Genomic DNA, 20,832 nt, shown 5'->3' with positions numbered 1-20,832 from the left:
TCTGTGAGGCAGGTGCTCCCTACAGACCCAGTGCATGGTCCCCACAGGCCCGAACATCCACTCCACCTTCACCCCAAGCTCCCCATCAGACAGTCACCTCCTACATGAACAAGGCCCTGTGGCTGGTTAAAAGGCTTTGGGAATGATCCACAAGCCTGTGAACTTAGACTAGCAAATCTGCTTCACCAGTGAGCTCCTTAGAGATCAAAGAATGGATCTGGGTAAGTTTTGCACCTGAAAGGGGGAGAGAGGAGGGCAAGGGTGCAAGGAAGACCCTGCCGGCTGCTGTTAGGCCAGGTAGGAACTCCCCTGCCTCCTCCCCAGGCAGCCTTCCCTTCTGGAGCTCCTAAGCCCATCAGGAGGTCCCTCACATCTGTGGCCACCTGTCCCAACAGGACATGGGTGATAGCAGTTGAGCTCCACACACCTTCACTAAACCGACCACCACACGCACACCCACACCCTCCCCTCAATTCTGTTTCCCCAAACTCCAAGTCAATCAATGCCCAGAAAGGGGTAACAAAGAGCCCAATCACTTCCAAATTTGGGGTGTCATGTTGAGGAGAATGGATCTCAGGCCAGAAAGAGCTGGTATACAGAAGGTAACTTACATACTATGGAAACCATAGTTTCCACAGACCCAGTTCCAACAGGGTCACCATGTACAGCTGTGCAGACTGTACACTGCACAACACTAAGAGCCCCATTCATCCAGACTTGTATACTTATCACAACTCAGATGGCCGTTAAGATCATCCCTTGACTTCCTCACATACCGAAGAGAAAGTTCTGCTACCCTCCTCTACTCCCGGCAAGAAGGGACACAGATTTCCTTCCTGTTCTCTGACGTGTTTCTTGGCTTGGCTAAGGTACCTGTGAGTGAAGGCTGAGTCCATCACCCCAACTAAGAGAAGAGGCCTCCCTCTCCCTGCCCCACTGGCCCCAGCGAGAGGACCCCCTGACTCTACCACTCTTTCCCTTCCCACTTTGCTCTTTCTCCAGCCCCTCGCCCTGGCTAGACTCCCCAGCATCACCCACTCCCAGGGAGAGGGTATGGCTGCAGGCCCATGCTCCCAGAGACACAGCAGCAGGCAATGGAGTTTACAGAGAGCAAAAGGACGGAAGGGGAGTCACTACCCACTGGCCTGTCCCTTCCCCAGGTAGAATGGAATTGAAACCCCAATCTTGTCGGCACCTGAGGCTCTGCAGAATTGGAGGTCATGGAGGAGGAGAGAGAGAAGGGCCTTCCTCTTGCTCTCCTGGGCTTTCCAGTCCATTCTCTCCTTTCCTTCTTGATGTTAGTCTCATGTCCTGGATCTTCCTGAGGTTCTCAGAGGCTCGAAGGGCTGACCAAGGTCTCTAGAACGCAGCACCCCCAGCCCAGCTGCTGACGAACAAAGGCACGCATGCGCACATACACACGCACATCAGCACGGCCGACACTTGCCAACCAGCCAGGGAAAGGGGAGCCGGGCCAACAGGAGGAACTGCAGGGGCCGGAGGGGCCACTCCCTCTGCTTTCAATACCTCCCTATTCATTCTCCAATCCCCTCACCCCACCTGCCTCTGAGAGCCAGGCTGTACCTGTACTCAGGCCTCCTTTCAGCCCCTCCACATGTTTTCTTGGCCCCTCCTTGCCTGTCCTTCCCCACGGAACCTTCAGGGACAGGCCTGGAACCAAAGCCTCATGGGGAGATAGGAACGACTTTAGCTCCTTCAGTGGGGCTGGGGGTGGTTTCCAAAGCTTGGCACCCCACAGGCAGAAAGCTCCTCTCCCTCCATTCTGAAGAGGGCACAGGGCCTGCCTTGTGTAACCTGTGTGGCCAGGCAAGAGTTAACTCTTTGGAGTCAGGGTGAGGGCAGCTCAAGGCAGGATTTACTCCCTTTGCTGCCTCCTGCCAGGTGCCAGCGTGAACAGGAAGACCTGGGCCAGGGAGCCCTGGCCCACCGACTGTAGGCCTCGTGGGAGTCTCCTCATACTCCCACTACTCCTCCTCCTGCCAGGGACCCCTCTCTCTGCAGAATATTCTAGCATAGGTCCCCATTCCTCCCTGCCAGACAAACACTGAGCTTTCTGTTGCTCTGCGTGGCAGTTCTAGATATGTTGTAAATACTTTCCGTTCTGCTTACAAAAGTAATGCACATTGTTGTACTACTTTGGGGAACGACAGAAACACAGAAATAACAACAGAAATACGAGCCATAATTTAAAAAAGAAGAGAGTGGAGGCGCTTGGGTGGCTCAGTGGATTAAGCCTCTGCCTTCAGCTCAGGTCATGATCCCAGGGTCCTGGGATTGCCCCAATCAGGGCTCTCTGCTCAGCAGGGAGCCTGCTTCCACCTCTGCCTGCCTCTCTGCCTATTTGTGATCTCTGTCAAATAAATAAATAAATAAATAAATAAATCTTTAAAGAGAGAGAGGGAAAAAAGTCAACAAAGGGTGTCAATCTTTACCGCCACCCGCCACCCCCCCCCCCCGGGCCCCTGGCTACCAGAGCTGTCTGGCCTGCTCCCACTGGCTTCTAATGCCCCCCCATCTTGGACTTCTAAGGAAATCCCCCCACCCTGGCTGCTCTTTCAAACGGCAGGACCTGAACCCCCCGAATGGGCAGCGAGGCTCATCTCCAGTGCCAAGAAGCAGGACCTGGCCCTTAGGTGCACCCCCTCCCTTTGTGGGGGGAAGGGAGGCGGCCTGGACCAAGGGCCTCTGGGAACGGGTTCTCACCCCATCCTGTCCCACAGGCTGCACATTCCATTCTGAGTCAAGTAGGGGGCGGGGACTGGGGGAGGTGAGGCCGAGGGGAGGAGAACAGTCTGGCCTCCTCTGGGGCGGATCCCCCAGGGAGCTCCAGGCCTGGCAGGGATCAGACCTAAACCACCAGGGGGGGGGGGGGGGAGCCCAAGGATTCTGGCCCATTCTGTGGTTCCTTCCCGTTCTCCTCTCCTCACACCAAAACACCGAAACCCTGCCTTGGACATGTCCCCAAAAGGTACAGGGGACAATGTGGAGTAACACTAAACCTCTCCCCAACTCCCAACCTGGCCACAATTCCCAGGGATGCTTCTGGGGCTTCAGGCCAAAGCCATTTATATGCTAAGGTGGAGAACTGAATTCAGGTTTGATGGTACTTGTACGGCTTCCCACAGTCACCAAGCAGTTTAGTAGTCTAGATAGTAGCATCCGCTACTATCTGAGTAACGGATGCTATTTTAGGAAAATAGGGGGAAGCTGTATAGTTCGTTCCCACTTCCTCCTCTACCACCCCAAACACACCTCTCTCCTCAAAACACACTACGGGGGGCCCCTGCGCAGCTCAGTGGGTTAAGGCCTCCGCTTTCAGCTCAGGTCATGATCCCAGGGTCCTGGGATGGAGCCCCACATCGGGCTCTCTGCTCAACGGGGAGCCTGCTTCCCCCTCTCTCTCTGCCTGCCTCTCTGACTACTTGTGATCTCTGTTAAATAAATAAATAAAATCTTAAACACACACACACACACACACACACACACTATGGGACACCTCAACCTTTTGGCACACATCTCAGCCCCAGCTGCCTGCTCCCCCAGCTCAACCCCGTCCCCATCCCCATGTGCATTGGCTGTAAGATGCCAGGCCACACACACAGCACGTCCTGGGCCAAGCCCAGGCCTTGGATCTGCCTGCCGATAACCCTGTGAGGAGATGGGGAAACCCCAGCCACTTCCTCCTCACCTCACAGCCTCTTGGAGGTCTGACCATTGTCCCTGTCCCATGTCTGGGTCCACCTAGATCCTTACCGACAACACCCAGTCAGGGGACGGCGCTGGGCAAGGCCAGGGCCACAGGGGCCCAGGTTCCTCCCAAATGAGGTGGGTGGGTCACAGGAGCAGAGGGTCTTCCTAAATAAAGCAGGGGCAGGAGAGCCAAGAACATGCCTGGAGTAGCAGGGGTAACTGCCAGGTTCTATGCTGTAGGCCAGGCAGGGCAGACAAAACCCTGGTCCTAGGCAAGTCCCAGGGGCCTTAACCACCATGAAGCTTGAGCAGGAATGGCCTGACCGGACACACTATCCCACTGCAGCCACTCTTAGGAGGAAGTCACCATGTCAGCACTGCTCGGAGACTATTTGAATTTTGTAAAGGAACAGAGTCCCATCCGACCAGAGAAGCAAGCAGAGGCTGAAGGTGGCCCTGCCAAGCCTGCCTGCAACAGATTTCCTAAGCAAGGCTTCCCAAGGAGCTGGAAGGAGGACTCCAAGGAAGAGGCAGCCAAAATGGAGGTGGCCACGAAAACACCCCATCCAGGACATGCCCTCCTGCCTGGGAGCAGGGAGACAGGGAGTTGACAACCACTGAAAGCCATCTTCCATGAGTCTGGGTCCCCTGCCTGGCACTATGACAGCCTTCCTGGCTAACACAGCCAGGTTCCAGAAAGGAGGCTAGCAAAGGGTGAGGACTGCAGCGAGTTTGGACAGGAGCGAGCCCTCTTAAGCAAACACTGAGCACAAAAAATAATTCCCATTCAAAGCACGATCTGCTGTGGGCCTGGCTGGGCCTTCCCAGCAAAGTCCTTTTCAAAGGCTCCCCTTCACCTCTGAATGTGGCTGGGGGAGGGGCCCGCAGGCCCAGTGGCATTTGAATTCCACTTCTTCCAGAGGCTTCCTGGTGACCTACTGGGAGCTACCCAGTAAGGTCAATCTCAAAGCATTCCCACAGAGGAGGAAACCTATGGAGAGCATCAACCGCTCAAGGGCAGGAACAGGCCTCTTAAGGCAATGCTTCTCTGGCAACAGCACACCCAGACCCACGCCATTCACTGGGCACCGCTGTGGACTTAATCGGATGTGAGTCTCCTCAGCTGTAAGAGGTTGAGGTTAAGTACTGTTGCTGTTTCCCATTTCACAGATGGGAAAACAGAGGCTCAGAGCTGTTAAGTGATGAACACCTCTCCCAGCTCTAACTCCTTACTGGATACATCATGTTGTCCTCTATCTGCTAATTATCAGAGCAACAAAATGTTCAGGCAGCAACCCCCTCCCCGACCTAAGGAAAGAGGGGGTACGGATGAAGCTGAACCACAAGATGCTTTCAAAGCCAAGGAAGCACTGAAATCGCCCTTCACCTGTACTGACCCCCAACATTCTTGGTAACAAAATCCAAGTTGGGGATAGAATGCCCTCTCTAGGCAAGAGCAAAGAGTGAATAGTGAGACCCTCTGGCTCCATTTCCAGAACAATCTCCCTTCGGCCCACCCTACCTCCATTCTGAATCCAATGGGCCTCCCGGCTAGCTCTTCCGTTCCTGCTGCCCCTCAAAGTACCCTCTATTAGCAGCCAAAGTGACCTCTCTTTTTCCCACTTTTTCCCACTTATTAAAGCCATTCATGACCATTGTAGAAGACTGGAAGAATCAAAAGAAGAAGGAAATAAAAATCACCCATTGCCCAGCATCTGGAATCAGCTCTGTAAACATTTCCAGGCAGCCTAGGTCTTCTCTTCATGTATGCATGCACGGGGGCACACGCACATGCACACGCACGATCATCTGTACAAAATTAGTACCACAGCATAGAACTTCATCTAGGGTTTTACTCCCTTTATCGTATTCATATTCCAAATTATAAGCTATTCTTTCTTTACCTACACTTTTTGGGGTCCGGTGGGTTTTTTTGTTTGTTTGTTTCGGCATACATAGTTCAAAGATGTACAAGGCACTCCGTTCGGCAGGACAAAAGGATGCAGAGTGAAAACACCATATTTCCTCCATCCCAACCCATGCCCTCCCCTGGGGCAACTCTGATTACCTGTTTCTTATATACTAAATCATCTTTTAAAATCATCCATCAGATCACGTCACTCCCCTCCGTAAAATTCTCCAGTGGTTTCCCCATCACACTGGCCATCTAATCAAGCTCCTGAACACTGCTCCCAGGCCCCGGGTCCCCAGGCTTGGGCCCTCCCCTCCGGATTTCCTCTAGGCACACTGCTGTTACCAAACCCCAAACTAGCCTCAGGGATTTTTCATTCCCCCCCCCCCCCCCCGCGTGGAATCCTTTTTTCCAGGCTTTGTGCAGCAGGCTCCTTCTCCTAGTCCAGGCCTCCACCGGCCGCCTGTCTCCAATCATCTCTGCCTGCCTCCATGCCCCCACCCTGTGTCACAGCACCATGCTGTATTTCTGCCACATAACCTATGGTTACTCATTTCAAGTTATTTATTCCACTAGAAAGAAGGCTCCCTGAGGGCGGGCACGCTACCTGTCTTGTTCGCCCCTAAAATCATGCTACCTAGCACGGGGCCTGGCACATAATAAATGTGCCAACACATTTCCGTGAAAGACACGAATGGGGGGGTGGGGTGTGTGTGTCTGCAATGCTGGTTCTCATCACTGAAAACAGCCCAGGAGCAGGAACTCCAAGCACCAATCTCCTGGCCACCCTCCCCAGTGCCCAGGGTGGGAGCCAGAGAATCAAGAAAGGAAAGAGGAACCCACGGTTGGAGGCAATACCCACCTGTTCTTCCCCACTGTCACCCAGCTCATCCCTAATCGCTGCCTTTGCCGAGTCTGGAAACACAGAAGGAGCTTGTGACAAACCCAATTTCCTAGAAAATACTCGAACTGCAAGTGGGAAGTTGAAGTTTTTCGCTTCCCATCTCCCCAGGCGGCCTGGATTTTCCAGGTTCCCAAGTGAGCGCCAGCAGCAGGTGACATGGAGGGCACCGAGGGAGCAGAGCTCCCTTAAGGAACTGCCTCAGCCGGTCCCACCTGGTGCCCCCACCCCCACCTACTCCTTCCCCAAGGGGCAGCAGACACCTGGGCTCCTCTCTCCAGAAATTCACCCAGCCCCAGAGACACAAATGCGCATCCAATCCTGAGCCAGCAGCCCCAGCCAGGACACTCGGGGGAAACACTCCTAGAGAGGCTTCCTTCCTGGGGCCTGATTTCCACTGAGAGAAGACTGCAGGTGGGCCAAGATTGATTTTTAAGAATGAGGGAAAGGAGGGAGTAAAGTGCCTTTCACAAAAACTGTGAAATAATGGGGGGGGGGGGCAGTAATGAAAGATTTCCCAAGATGGATCTTCGCAAGGAGTAGGGAGATCTGAGGAGCCAAAATCAGGAAAGGGTGGTAAGAAGTGTGAGGTTTCTATCTTGCCAGAAGTGGACAATTGTTACAACTGATTAAAGGACACTCCTGAGTGTCCTTCTGGTCAGTTAATAATGGCAATAACAGCGAACATTTCTCCAGCACTTACTATGTGCCAGGCACAATTCTATGAGCAAACTGAGACACCGAGCAGTAAGGCCCAATTGCTCAAGATCATGTCGCCAGTGGCAGAATCTAGGATCTACCTTCAGAGCCCTGACTCTTAACCACAAAGCTTTATGTGGCTTTCAGTGGCCCCAGGGCGGGGGAGAGGGAGGGATCCCGAACCATTTCCCCTTGTTCCCCTTAATTGATCATTCGATGTCAGTTTCAAGGATATGCACACAATTCTGCCAGTTCTGCATACGGGAAAATCTGGGAGAGTTACGGTGCTCGCCCAAGCTGATGCTGCCCGCGGGAGGAGAATCAGAACCAAAATGTGCGGAACCTCAGCTTGTGGAGCACCACTTCCTAAGGGAGCACGATGTACACCCGGATCTCCAAACTCCGCCCAGAGCAGCAGCATCTCCTCTGGCTCTGACCAGACCCCTGCGCCAGAGCCAGCGCCAAGGCGCCCTGCCCGGAAATTCCCACAGAGTCACTGCGAACTTCCCAGGAAAACTCCTCGGCTTCCTCCTAGCCCCAGTCACGGGGGCAGCTGCCAAGAGCGCCGCTGGAGTCCTTGCAGCTGCCGCCGCTCCAGGGCGGGAGCCGCCGCTCGTGCGCTCGGGGTCCTCCCGGAAAGGTCCAGGGCTGAAGTTCAAAATTCACTTCCCGCCCAGGCCCGGCTCGCGGCCCCGCCCGGGGCTCTCCCGCAGCCCCCACGCTCTCGCCCTCCCCAACCCCAGATAAGTAATGGAGCCCCTGCCGCCTGGAAGGCCAGCCCGGCAGCCGGGAAAATCCCGCGGGCGATCCTTGCGCGTCTGGGGACTCGCAGTAGCCGAAGCGCGAGCGCGCGTGCACACACACACACACACACACACACACACACACGTGTGTGCGCGCGCGCGTGTGCGTGTCACAGAAGCCGGCGCGCACACGTGTGTACATGTACGTGTGTGTGTGTGTGTGTGTGTGTGTGTGTGTGTGTGTGTGTTTACGTACAGAACGCGCGGGGTGGGAAAACAATGGCGAGCCTCTGGGAACCGAGCGACCGGCCCCCTCCCCACCTCCCCGCCTCCCTACCCCTAGGCAAGATTTGCTTTGCAGCGAAATCAGGATGCAGAGATTCACCTCCGACTGCAAAGGCGGGAGGTGGGGGTGGTAAGGAGGAGGATAGGGTGGGAGGTGGGAGGGGTGAAACAGGAGCGGCCGGAGCAGAAAACAAACAGGATGCAGCGCCCGGCGGGTCCGCTGGGGTGCGAACCTGGCAGGGTGGAAAGGACTGCGTGGCCGGCCCCCGGCACCGCACCAGCCCGGGATGGGGGGGGGGGGGTGTCCATCTGCGTCTGGGCGCCGGCACCCGAGCCGCACGCGGGGCGCGCACGGGTCGCCCCAGCTTCCCGTTGGGAAATCCTAGAACTGGGCGCCTAGATAGACTGATGAGAAAGCCCTCGTGCCCCCGGCCCGCCGGCGAGGGGTGGAGGGGGTGCGAGCACCCCAAGGCCGGCTAGCGTGGTGCGCACACACACACACACGCCACCCCACGGCCTTGGCTGCCACCCCTCTGCACAAGGACCCGGGTCGGCCCGCGAGGAGCCGCCACTGGCCGGCGTCGTTGGGGGGGGGGGGCATGTAGGGGGTCCGTTTCTTCTCAAAAAACTTTGCAAAGGACGAAAACTCGCAGAGATGAGAGCCGGTGTGTGCCCAGAAACACCGGGGCGGGAATGTCAAACTTCGCAGGGCTGGGGAGAGGGGCGCAGAGGCGTGCTGCGGGAGCCGAGGGGAGCACTTACTACTCAGCCAGGCGCTGGGCTCCGGGCTCCGCGCTCCTGCTCCGGCTCTTCCTCCGTACGGGTCCTCGCGGCTGGCAGCCCGGGCTTCCCGCTCACATGCCCCGGCGGCAACGCGGCTGACCGGCGCGCAGGGCTGGGGCGGCTGGGTTGGGAGCAGGCACGCCCCCCGCCGTGGGCCGGGGAGTCGCTCGGGACTCGTGGCCACCCTGGGTCCGCGCCCCACCGCCGGCCGCAGTCCCGGGCGTAGAGCTCGGTTCCGGCCGGGCGGCGCCCTCCGCCGAGCCAGGCCGCTCTCTGCACTCTGCCCTCTGCCCTCTGCTTGCGGCCGTCTCCCTGCCTTCCGCGGTCCTGCTCCCTGACTCGCCCGGACGCGGCGCCGGCCCGCCCGCCCGGCTCTCCCGTTCCGCGCCTCGGCTCGGTCCCGAACCAGGGCCTCGGCGGCTGGCCGCTGCGCCCCGGGCTCAGACCTGGGCTCGCCGCTCCTGGGCCGGGGCTCCAGGACCCGCCACTTGCACAGTTCAGTTCGAGCCGGGACCGGGAGCAGGGCGCTCGCAGCTCGGTGCTGCGAGGCGACTCCACAGCCTCAGAGGAGAAAGAGGGAGGGAGACAGAGAGCGGGCAGGGGGAGGAGGAAGGAGGAAGGGTGGGGAGATGGAAAAGGAGGGAGGGACAGAGAGTTCCCTCCTCCTCCCTGCAGCCAGGTCCATCCCGGCATCCACAGCTGGAAACCTCGGTTGGGAATGGGAAGGGGAGAGCGGCGGGGGGCGGGTGGGAAGAGAAGAAAGAGGTGGATTCTGCCCACTCCCACCGCCCAGGTATGAGGGTCGCTGCCGAGAATCTCCGCTCCTTGGAGCAAGACCCAAGAAGTTATCCGTCTAGCTCCCGACCTCCGGACCCTCCAGACGGGCAGGATTGAGAGTTTCCGACCCTACCAGAACCTCATCCTACCTGAAGCTAGACCGCTTCCTAGTGCCTCACACCACTCTCTCGGGTGTTTGTTGTTTCCCTGAGCCTGTTCTAGATGAAGGGGTGGGTTCCTTTAATTCGGGATGTTCCTTAAAGGCCATGGAGGGCACTCGGTGTGAGGACAGGGATCAGAGTCTTCTGGGGGAGGGTGGTGTTATCTGAACTGGGTCTCAGGAAGTAGAGCCGTGAAAGGAGGGGCAATGGTGAAGCTGAGGATAAGACACAGACAGCATAGATGGCCCATCCTCTCAGCAGGTGATGGTCAGCCAGGCTTCTAGGACCTTCTGGGGGCTTTGGATTTCATCATTCCCCGTGGCCTTCCTTATCCAACTCCTTTTATTTATATTTTAGTTCTCAGCCCAGATATCAATTCTTCCAGAAGTAGGTCTTGACAGCCCAATCTGGGTTAGGTGCCCCATCTACTGGGGCGGGCTCCAGAAGCCCTCCCCCACCCCGCCTACACACCCCTCCCTGCCTGGGGAAGGGGGGGGCAGGGGGGTAGATATTTGTATGGCTTGCCCCCCACCCCCACTGGAATGCAAGCTCCCTGAGAGCAGGGATGTCTCCCCAATCTTACAGAGAGCAGGCCCTTGACAAATATTTGTGGATTTGTGGGTTGATTGAAGGGAATAGGGAGTCCCTGAGGGATTCTAAGGAGGGCCTCTGATGCGGTCAGTCTAGCTGGAGGCAGGGAGACCGTGACCAGACAGGGACAGTCACCAGGGTAAAAGTGACACAGGCCTAAGGTAAACTAGGGATAGGGAAGATGGAAAGAAGGAAGCAGGGGGATGGAGGTGGGACAAGTCTGTATCAGCTCTCCAGCGAATGGCTTTTGGATGACTGAATGAAGCCAATTCAGAAATCATGGAGGAGCTACCCAAGTGCCACCAAGCCTTTCCCAGTCCTGGCCAGCATGCCTGTGTTTTCCATATAGCTGGATTATTTTTCTCTGGCCCCTGATCAGCTTCAATGCCACCACCTATGGGTCAGTCCCTCCCCGTCACTGTCTTCAGTCACAGCAGAGTGAGACAGGAGGAACAGAGAGATGGGACACAGGCTCTCCTCTTTCCAACAGTCCCCGTCCACTATATATCGCACTCACTAGAGACCACCCTTCCACCCTACTACGTTGAAATAGTTTTTTGTTTTGTTTTTGTTTTTAGTAATCTCTATACTCAACGTGGGACTCCAACTCATAACCCCCAGATCAAGACTCTCTGCTCTTCTGGGCCAGCCAGGTGCCCCTGAAAAATGTTTAAGTATCTGCCTACTATGTCTTACACACAGTAAGACAATATACATATATGATTCTATTTTCAAATACAATATCCATTTGTACCTTATCCCAGTTCTGTGAAGGCTGGTACCATCATCTCCATTTTAGGGGTAAGAAGAATGAAGCTCAAGGTCATGGCCAGTAAGTGACCGGAGGAAGTTGTTTGACTGAAGATTCTAGGTCTTTCTATACTACCACACCGTTTCCTGGGAATACCCATCAAAATGACACCATTTAACATAGTGGACTACTCCCGCCTCGAAATGTTCATGACTCCACACCCCCGAGTTTCTTCTGACCTCACTGGTTGTCCTTCCTCAGCCTCCCTTATTTATAGTCCTTCCTCCACTTGTCTCCAGGGGGGTGTTTCCCATGGGAAACCTTCTGCACCCCATTTTCCTCTCTCCCTTCTCGCCATACATGAGATGTTATGTTTCCAAAGCTTTATTTGTTTTTTTAAAGATTTTATTTATTTATTTGAGAGAAAGAGAGAGAACGAGCTGTGGGGAGTGACGGAGGGGGAGAGAGAGAGAGAAGCAGACTCCCTGCTGAGCGGAGGAGACCTGATGGGTGTCTCAATCCCAGGACCCAGAGATCATGATCAGAGCCGAAGGCAGATGCTTAACTGACTCAGCACCCAGGCACCCCGTTTCCATAGCTTTAAATACCAACTATTGGGGTGCGTGGGTGGCACAGTAAATCATCCAACTCTTGATTTTGACCATCAAGTCATGATCTCAGGGTCAAGAGATTGAGCCCCGCATCAGGCTCTGTGGGAAGCCTGCTTAAGACTCTCTCTCCTTTTGCCCCTCCCAGCCCATCTCCCTCAAATAAATAAATAAACCAACATGTGCTGATGATTCTCCCAACTTCTTCTGTAACTCTCCAGGACTGCTTAGTGCACTTCAGACTCATGTATCCAACCACACACTTGACATTTCTACCTGAGGATCTCACATGTTCCAAGATGGAACTTTAACCACCACCCCCAAGCTTGTGTACATACACCCTGTACCGTCTTTCCCGTCTCAGAAAACAATACTACCGGGAGGTTGGAGCCAAAGACCTTAGGAGTCATCCTCGATTCTTCCTTTCCATAGACCCAAATTAATGAGTGCTGTTGGTCTTTGTCCACTGATGTGTCCCCCCTCCTCCTCTTCTCTGTCCTCACCATCCCCACGCTGGCCCAGGTCATTATCTGTCAGCTAGACCACCACAGCCTCACTGCTTCCGAGAACCAAGACCACCCACAGTCCCATCATTTCACTAAGGCTACTTACATCGCCATGACTTATAACATTTGTTCCAGAAATTTCTTGCCCAGGAAGGTAAGCCTATAAACTAGTAAATAATTTCATTATTTGCTCCAGGAACTTCCTGAAAATCAATTTATCTGAACAATAGAAGGCTCGAATGGCCCCCTTCTGGGGACAATAGTTGGCGTAACCTGGCAAACCACTAATTTATCAAACAATTGTTTATTTTTCAAGATCCTCCCCTCGCTGTCGCCTCCAGTCCAGAACTGTTATCTTACAAACTGCCCAATCCCAATGGGAATCTCCATCTTGAAAGACCTGCCTCTAACCAGACTTCAAGCCCTATAAATATCTCTGTACCTGAAAGCACTTCTGCAAAGCCCGTTCTTCCCAGAGCAGGCTCCCTTTCGTCCTCTGGTCTGGATGTAGATGTTCCTTTCTTTACCTTCCCTTCCCCAACTCCCCTACCCCACCCCTGAGACCACCCTCCACACCTTATTCTCCTGCTTCACAGCACTCATGGGATTGGTACTTACTTTATCTGTTTACTTGTTTTTGTTTTTTGGGGGGGTTTTCCCTGTTTTCCCTTTAGACTGTGGACTCCGTGAGGAGACAACCTTGTCTACTGTATTTTCCACTTAATTTCCAGAGCCCCTTGCAGATGCTCAAAAAATATTTGCTGAAGGAAAGACTTTGGTTCCAATGAGGTGGCCTCCAGGGCACTTCACGTGGCTGCCTGTTCCTGAGACCCCCATGGGTGCCCGGGGCTCTCCCTTCAACCTTCAAGGCTAGAGACAAAGGGGCGAGTGGGAGAAGTAGTAAAAGGATTCAATTCACAGATTGGTGTGAATCACTTTCTTCAGTGTTACAGGAACAGGTGAGAGGGAGAAAGTTCCAGAAAGTGAACTTCCAGAAAGTGAACCTCCAGAATCTGGGAGGAGGAAAGAGCAGTGAAATCCCTGTCCTGCTTTGCCTCAGGTCTTTCCTGCCTTTCCCTAGGCCTCAGGACCCAGCGAAGGGCCATTTTCTCTCTGAAGCTTAGAGGAGCTGCTTGCCATTTGGATCAGGTCAGGGTAGGCCCAGCCTAGTGGAGTTTGCCTGGGTACCAACTCTTCATCCTGCTGACTAAGGACGTGCTTTTCTGGATACCTACCACCAGACTTGCCAGGCAGGAGAGCTGAGCTCAGATGGTCACACTGTGGAGGATACCACAGGAGCCCCCTTCCAGAGTCAGGCTCTCCCTTCAGACTGAGCTTGATGGGCCTCTCCTCAGTTCTACTTGAGTTTCTCCTGAGAGTCCCACTTGGGTGTGGAGGCGAATCAAGAAGATAACATGTTGATTCACAGAATGTTTCATTGGCCTCTATCAGAATCTGAAAGTATAAGATCTGGTAAGCCATCAGCGTTCCAGAACCATCTCCTCCATCTCCTCTCTTTGTGCACAGACAGGAGAGGAATCTTACCCACGGCTGACTCTTAACACACATGCCCTCTTTCAGTCTATCAGTTCGTGAAGAAGGGAACTGTTCCTTTTCACAGAGGAGGGAAATCATACTCCAAGATTGGAACAAAATTTCCAAGACTGCGTGGTGAAGGGGGAAGGGCTGATGTCTGAACCCAGGTTTCCTGGCCCTCAAGTCCATGGTTTTTCTGCTGCAGCACCCTGTGTTGCCCCATATGGGGTTTTATGGTCCTTAGAGTCAAAACCATCTAAAGTAGCACTGGCTATTATTCAACAGCCCACATGCTAGCCTAGGCCCCAGAACTAGAAGCAGCCCAGGGCACCTGGGTGGCTCAATCGGTTGGGTGTTGCCTCTTGATCTCAGCTTGGGTCTTGATCTCAGGGTTGTGAGTTCAAGCCCCACCTTGAGCTCCATGCTGGACACGGAACCTACTTGTAAAAAATAAATAAATAGAAAGGAAGAAACAGCTCTCTGCTTCTAATGTGACAGCTAGCCACCTGTCCTGCTGAAGGACAGTCTCCCAAGGACAGACGGACGACTGGACCCATCCCCCCATGCCCAACACACTTGCATGCACACATACCGGGACCTCAATGAGGGCCTGTGCTCCCCTAATGCTGTGACATGAGTCCTTTCTAGACACACACACACACATCACACACACACACTCTTCCAAAACTTCACCCCATTGTTCTTCCCATGTCTAGCTACCATGGGGAACTTAGTTTGGGGAAGAGGGCAGGAGTATCAGGTGTCACCTCCAGACCTAGGAAACTTCTCTCCCCACAAATTTACCTATTTGTAGTCCTAAACCCTGGGGGCAAAAATTGGGCCTCAGGTTTTACTGATCGGTTTGGAATGGGTGCAAAGTCATGGTTCCCTCCCTCTGAGGGCGCCCACACACAGTATGGCCCTGCGCAATGGGTGTTTTCTTCTCTCTTCCTTCCTCCTCTCCTGGTCCTTCCCACCTAGGGGGACCTAGGGCCCCACCTGAACTGGCAGCTGATGGAGGGAGGGAGGGAAGGAAAGATCAGAGGGTTGTTCCCTTCCCAGCAGCCCCAGGAACTTGGGAAATCCTGAAGTGGCCTCCTCCTGCCCCCCACCCCCCACCACCTGGTTTATAGTGCCCCGCCCCCACCACCTAACTTTTTTTTTTAACCCTCTTTCCTGACTTGAGGAGACCTAGATCCTCATCCTGGGAGGGACTGGCGACAATTAACAAAGGCACCATGGAGTAAAGACAATTAACAATCCAGAAAAGAGGGGAAAGAGAGGCTTTGTTCTGGTCTCCATGGCAACTGGGGGGGGGAAGGAGGAGGAGGAGGAGGAGGAGGAGGAGGAGGAGAGGCCATCCAGGGAGGCTGATACTTTCACTTTCCTTTCATCCCTCCCCTGTCCCGCCCCCTTGGGTTTCTGCCAGGGAGACAGGGGATCTTGGAGAACATTGGAGAACACAGGACTGGGACAGGTCCAGTCTGCAGGACTGGGATTCGAGGTGGGTGACTGTGAGGTTCACACCCTAGCTAAGAACTCACGGGGGAATTAAGGCTCGACAGAGCGCCTCGGGGTCCCCTTCTTCTTTTCTGAGGGCCTTATCTTGTGCCAAGAACTGTAAGCAAGCCTCTGCGCTGGCTGGCTTGTGGTCAAAAGGAGCTTGAGAGGCTGGTGCTTTCTGGTCAAAGCCAGGGGGTGGACTGGCCCCCCGCAGCCTGCAGGACCCACTGCGAAGTGGTACAGCACCCTGGGCGCAAAGTTAGTAGGAATTCAAGATGGTGGCGGCAGAGCATGAAGTCAAGGGCAGGGCTCTTCTGAGCAGGGCACCCTATGCCAGCAGTGCACGTTGAAAGCCTGGGATGCCAGCCGGGACAGAGGGCAGCTTGGGGCCTGGGCTCTGTTGGCCTGCTCAAGTGCACGTGGGGGGGTGGTGCGCACAAGAGGGAGAGAGAGAGAACACTTCTGGGCAAATTTTTCCGCCTGGATTTCTGTTTCCTCAGCTGTTATCGAGGACATTGAACTGGTGATCTTTGGCTTGCCTCTCCTATGGGTCTGCATTTCCTCTTCTCCAGGACGAGAGGAGGATTTTCCAGGCTTTTCTCTACTGCACACAGTTCTGAACTCCACCGCGAGGAGCAGAGCAGAAACCAAATATGGAGAACTCATTCCCAAGTGTTCTGGTCCAGCTCTCCCAGGCTTCCCTGTTTGGAAAAGGCAGAAGACAATGAAATACAGACTCTAAACCCTGCTAGAGACCATGCTGTTGGTTGCGGGGGGAACTGGAAGGCACCTGCCATCTCGCAGATGCTTCCAGCCAGAGCAGAAGTTTCTTGGCATAAGAGGCCAGGAGCCCCAGACCCGCCTTCCATAGGGGCCTCTGCATTAGCCGTAGGAGACTGTCTGTCAGGACATGTCTTGCTCTCAGCGGCCTTAACATTGTGAGAGAGTATGGATTAGGGACTCCAGAATATTATCCTTCTAGGACTCAGCCTCATTGTGCTGTGGGTCCAAGGGAAATGAAGAATATTAATCAGAAACGAAAATCAAAGAGAAAAGAAAAATCAGCTCTGTCAGAGGCCCTAAACCAGACAAGAGGTCAAAAGGTCAAGGGTCAAAGGGAATAAAGAAACTACATCTGCTCTCTGCCTTCATCTCTCTGCCGGGAGGGTCTCCTGCCAGGGAGTCCTTGCAGGGATGCTATTATAGGCCAAACTGTGTCTCCAAATTCATATGTTCTAACCCCCAGTGCGTCACAGGGTGACTGTACTTGGAAACAGGGTCTTTAAGAGGTCATCTTGTTAAAAAGAAGTCATTAGGGTGGGCCATAATCCAACATGACTGGCATCCTTATAAGAAAAAGAAAATCTGAGGGGCTCCTGGGTGGCTCAGTGGGTTAAAGCCTCTGCCTTCGGCTCAGGTCATGATCTTGGGGTCCTGGGATCAAGCCCCGCATCGGGCTCTCTGCTCAGCAGGGAGCCTGCTTCTCCCACTCTCTCTCTGCCTGCTGCTCCCCCTACTTGTGATCTCTGTCTGTCAAATAAATAAATAAAATCTTAAAAAAAAAAAAAAAGAAAATCTGATATAGACACAGAGGGGAAAGACAGAGCGAAGACACACGGGGAGAGAAGATGGCCGTCGGCAAGCCAAGGAGAGAGAGAGAGGCCTTGGGCCTATCCTTCCCTCAGAGCCCTCGGAAGAAGCCTCCCTTCGTGGACTTGTAGCCTCCAGACACGCGAGAAGCTACGGTTCTGCTGTCTAAGCCCCCCATCCATGGTGCTTTTTAAGGGAAGCTCTAGCAAATGGAATAGAGAGGCTTAGAGGTTGGGAGGTCTGCCCAAGCTTGGGGCTGCCCAGACGCCGAGAATGTGTCTGCATAAGGGGGTAGGCTTTTGTACTAGCACTGCTGTATTATTTTAATTTGAAACAAAATTGATCTATTACTCTCTTCCCCCATAGCTAGTCTTTTAAATTTTTTATTTCTTCTGGTATTGGTTTAACACATTTTATTGTTTTAATCCCTTTAGTCTTTTATTTTTCTGGTTTTAATGATTTTACTTATCTCTGTCATTTTTAATCTCTGTTTCGTCTTTGTTCTAGCTATTTCATACTACTTGCTTTTATCTCATCTTATCTTCTCGATTTATTGTTATTGTATTATCTTTTTATTCTCCATTTTTTATTTCTAACCTTTGCCTTATCATGTCTTTGTTCTAGCTTTTCATTTCTTTTTAGTTTATTTGGTTTATTTTTAGTTCATATTATCACTTTGCCCACTGCCGCCTTCTTTTTTTTTTTTTTTTTTACTGTTTTTACCATCTTTTTATTTCTTCTTAGTTTACTTTATCTCTTTATTGACTGGTGTATTATCTTCCATATTTTACTGTTTTCAATTCTCCCCGCTTATTAAATGCGGGGGCTGGAAACACAGCCCTCAGGGGAGAGCTGCCAGGCTAACCCAGGCCTCAAGCCGAGGAGGCTGGATGTTCTGCGGCAGGGAGCGGGTCCACTCAACAGCCCCCAGCAAATGCCCCCCCTTTGCTCCAAAGTGGCCCCCCCCATCTGTAAGAATTAATCTGTGTAAGAGAGGAGACCTTAGGATAAAATTCTCTCAGGAAGATACCCGATTTGCCTACAGTAATAACACATGAGAGCTGTGGAGGAGCCCAGCTTTCTCATACCACATGCCATCCAACGGCTCTCGGAGCACGACATCATCTCAAGTGCACCATCAGCAGACATCGGACCAAGGGTATAAAGAAACTACATCACCCGGCAAGGTGGGTATAGAAGGCAGGAAATTTCACTTTGTGAAAAACTCTCAACAGACTACCTCACGTTTAATTTTTTTTTTAAGATTTTATTTATTTATTTGACTGAGAGAGAGATCACAAGTAGGCAGAGAGGCAGGCAGAGAGAAAGGGGGAAGCAGGCTCCCTGCTGAGCAGAGAATCCAATGCGGGGCTCTATCCCAGGACCCCGAGACCATGACCTGAGCCAAAGGCAGAGGCTTAACCCACTGAGCCACCCAGATGCCCCAACCTCAGGTTTAATTTTAATAAGAAACCAAGTGGTCATGATCCTTGCAAAAAGTTTTTGGGAAAAAGCACAATGAAAGATCATTGAGAATTTTGACATCTAGCTGCCTCCTACATCTATTTATTTCATAAACTTGTATCAAGAAGCTACTATGTACCAGGAATTAGGTTAAGAAATGAGGATAAATTGAAGAGCAAAAGGAGTTGGGTCCTTGCTGTCGTACAGTTTATAGTCTTACGAAAAGATATGATATTTTCCTGGCGATGACTGATCTGATTTGCCTTCCTTGCAGACAAGATTACAGGAGGTTGGAATGTCTGAGAGTGCTCATTGTTTCCCCAGTATATTTCTCCCTTTCTAGAGAAATACAAGTTTTAGCTGAGAAAATAAATGCCAGTCCCAGGCTCCTTTGCAGTGAAATCTAACCAGGTTCCTAGGTTCTGCTGGATAGAACCTCAGCAGAAGTGAAATATACACCTTCCTGGTTCTACCCCACAGGACGGACACGGAGAGATACAGGCAACTTCCTGGTCATCTCCCTATCAATAAAGAGTGGTTATCTTTCCATTCTTTTTCCCTCTGTTGGCTGGAATGTGGGTAGGGTAGCAGTACCTCCTCTAGTTATGGAAGAGTCTGGAAAGCCATTAAGATGAACGAAGGACATTGAAAAAGGAGTATGGATGTCTGATACCACGGAGGCCCCATAAAGATCTGTTCTGCCTCTTCTTGGACAATTATAGGGGAGACTAATAAATCCGTGTCTGGTATAAGCCACGGTGACATAGACCTTCGTCATGGTAGCGGAATCAGTTCTCTTTAGCATGTAGGTCTCCCCTAAAACTTTCCCTGATTTTGACTCAAGCCTAGAATCATCTGTTTCCAAGCACTCTTAGAGGAAAATTAGATCTATCTCAGCGAGGTCACTCCTGTATGCAAGAAAGAGACCTTTCTTGTCACCAGGATGCATGAGGGTTGCCAACCTGTCGCATTTTGTGGCTCGACTCTGATTCTATACAAGCTTCTATGTAAGGCTCTCTCTTGAGTCTCAGAAAAGTAAACTAGGTCTTAGCACTCATGCCCACTTTAAATATCTTTTTCATGACAAACCATATGCAAACGGAAGAATATTCTGTTAAAAACAATATTTCATCAGCGCAATCTCTACCAATGACCAGAGTGACCCTACCCCTCTGTCAACAGTGTGATTCCTCTCTAAATATTATACTATTGGCTTAGTACTCTGGCCCTCTAAATGTTTACTTCCGTGCTCCCTGGTCACATTTTCAGTAACTTCTTCAGCTGCAGGGAGTTCCCGTTTATGAGCCCTGCTCCTCTGCAGAGAGACACTGGTATGAAACCTGCAGATTCCTCTAGCCCTGACCACCCTGTAGAACCCTCACACTGTGAGTTTAGTCCTGCTTCTACTCAGGGAACAATAGCCCCTAATGTTAGTCTGCTCAAGCTGCTGTGACAGGATACTACAGACTGGGTGTCTTGCACAACAGAAATTCATTTCCCACAGTTCTAGAGAGTGGAAGTCTAAGATCAAGGTGCCAGCCATCTGGGTGCCTGATGACAACTCTCTTCCTAGCTTATAGATGGCCACCATCTCCCTGTATCCTCACTTGGTGAAGAGAGAGTGCTCTCATTTCTCTTCCCCTTCTTGTAAGAAACTAATCCTAATCGTGGGGTTTCCATACTCAAGACTTTATCCGATCAACTACCAATGGCTCTATCTCCAAACACATCAGGTTGGGGATTCAGGCTTCAACACATGAATTTGGGGGGTACACATTCAATCTGTAACATCATCCCCACTCCCCTCTCTTATTAACTGCTGTATCCTCAGTCCCTAGGATAAATAGTCAGAATCCTGCATAATTCTAAACTGCTGAAGGATAATGATGACATCCTAGGAGATTCACAGAAGTTACCTCCTGATATCTAAGGCATTTCTCCCAGTATGGAGCTGAATGCAGTTCACAGTAATACTATAACATTTTATTTTGGGATGTCATAGTATAATAATCATAAAGAGGACTAGATTCTACATAATAATTTCATGTCTAGGGGCACCTGGTTGGCTCATTGGGTTAAGCCTCTGCCTTTGGCTCAGGTCATGATCCCAGGGTCCTGGGATGGAGCCCCACATCGGGCTCTCTGCTCAGCAGGGAGTCTGCTCCCTTGTCTCTCTCTGCCTGTCTCTCTGCCTGCTTGTGATCTCTGTCTGTCGAGTAAATAAATAAAATCTTTAAATAATTTCATGTCTAAGAATTAGGTCCTTTTCTTTAAAGTTCCATGGGGAGGGCACCTGGATAGCTCAGTCAGT

At 52.4% G+C, this 20,832-nt stretch overlaps 1 protein-coding gene and 1 long non-coding RNA gene across 6 annotated transcripts in view; one reads left to right on the top strand and one right to left on the bottom strand.

The window, feature by feature from the left end:
• Positions 1-9,614, bottom strand: part of SOX13 (SRY-box transcription factor 13) — a 44,745-nt gene extending 35,131 nt beyond the window's left edge. For 3 of the 4 annotated variants that reach the window (XM_082702089.1, XM_082702090.1, XM_082702092.1), the window contains exon 1: positions 9,014-9,614. The gene's annotated coding sequence lies outside the window, so the exon portion shown is untranslated. Of the gene's footprint in view, positions 1-1,195; positions 1,386-9,013 lie in introns of those variants that run through there. The other variant, XM_082702091.1, reaches the window with a different exon arrangement.
• A 5,719-nt stretch (positions 9,615-15,333) lies between these two features.
• LOC309849481 lies at positions 15,334-16,215 on the top strand. 2 transcript variants are annotated; one of them, XR_014303718.1, is made up of 2 exons: positions 15,334-15,468; positions 15,968-16,215. It is a non-coding gene; the product is annotated as an uncharacterized lncRNA (long non-coding RNA). The 2 variants fall into 2 exon arrangements; XR_014303719.1 differs by having other exon boundaries at positions 15,418-15,468; positions 16,040-16,215.
• Positions 16,216-20,832: the final 4,617 nt, after the last annotated feature.

Source organism: Mustela nivalis (assembly GCF_964662115.1).
Source record: "Mustela nivalis genome assembly, chromosome: 16".
NCBI classification, from domain to species: Eukaryota; Metazoa; Chordata; class Mammalia; order Carnivora; family Mustelidae; genus Mustela; species Mustela nivalis.
Note: the sequence above shows the minus strand (reverse complement) of the source record. Positions and strands in the feature narration are given on the sequence as shown.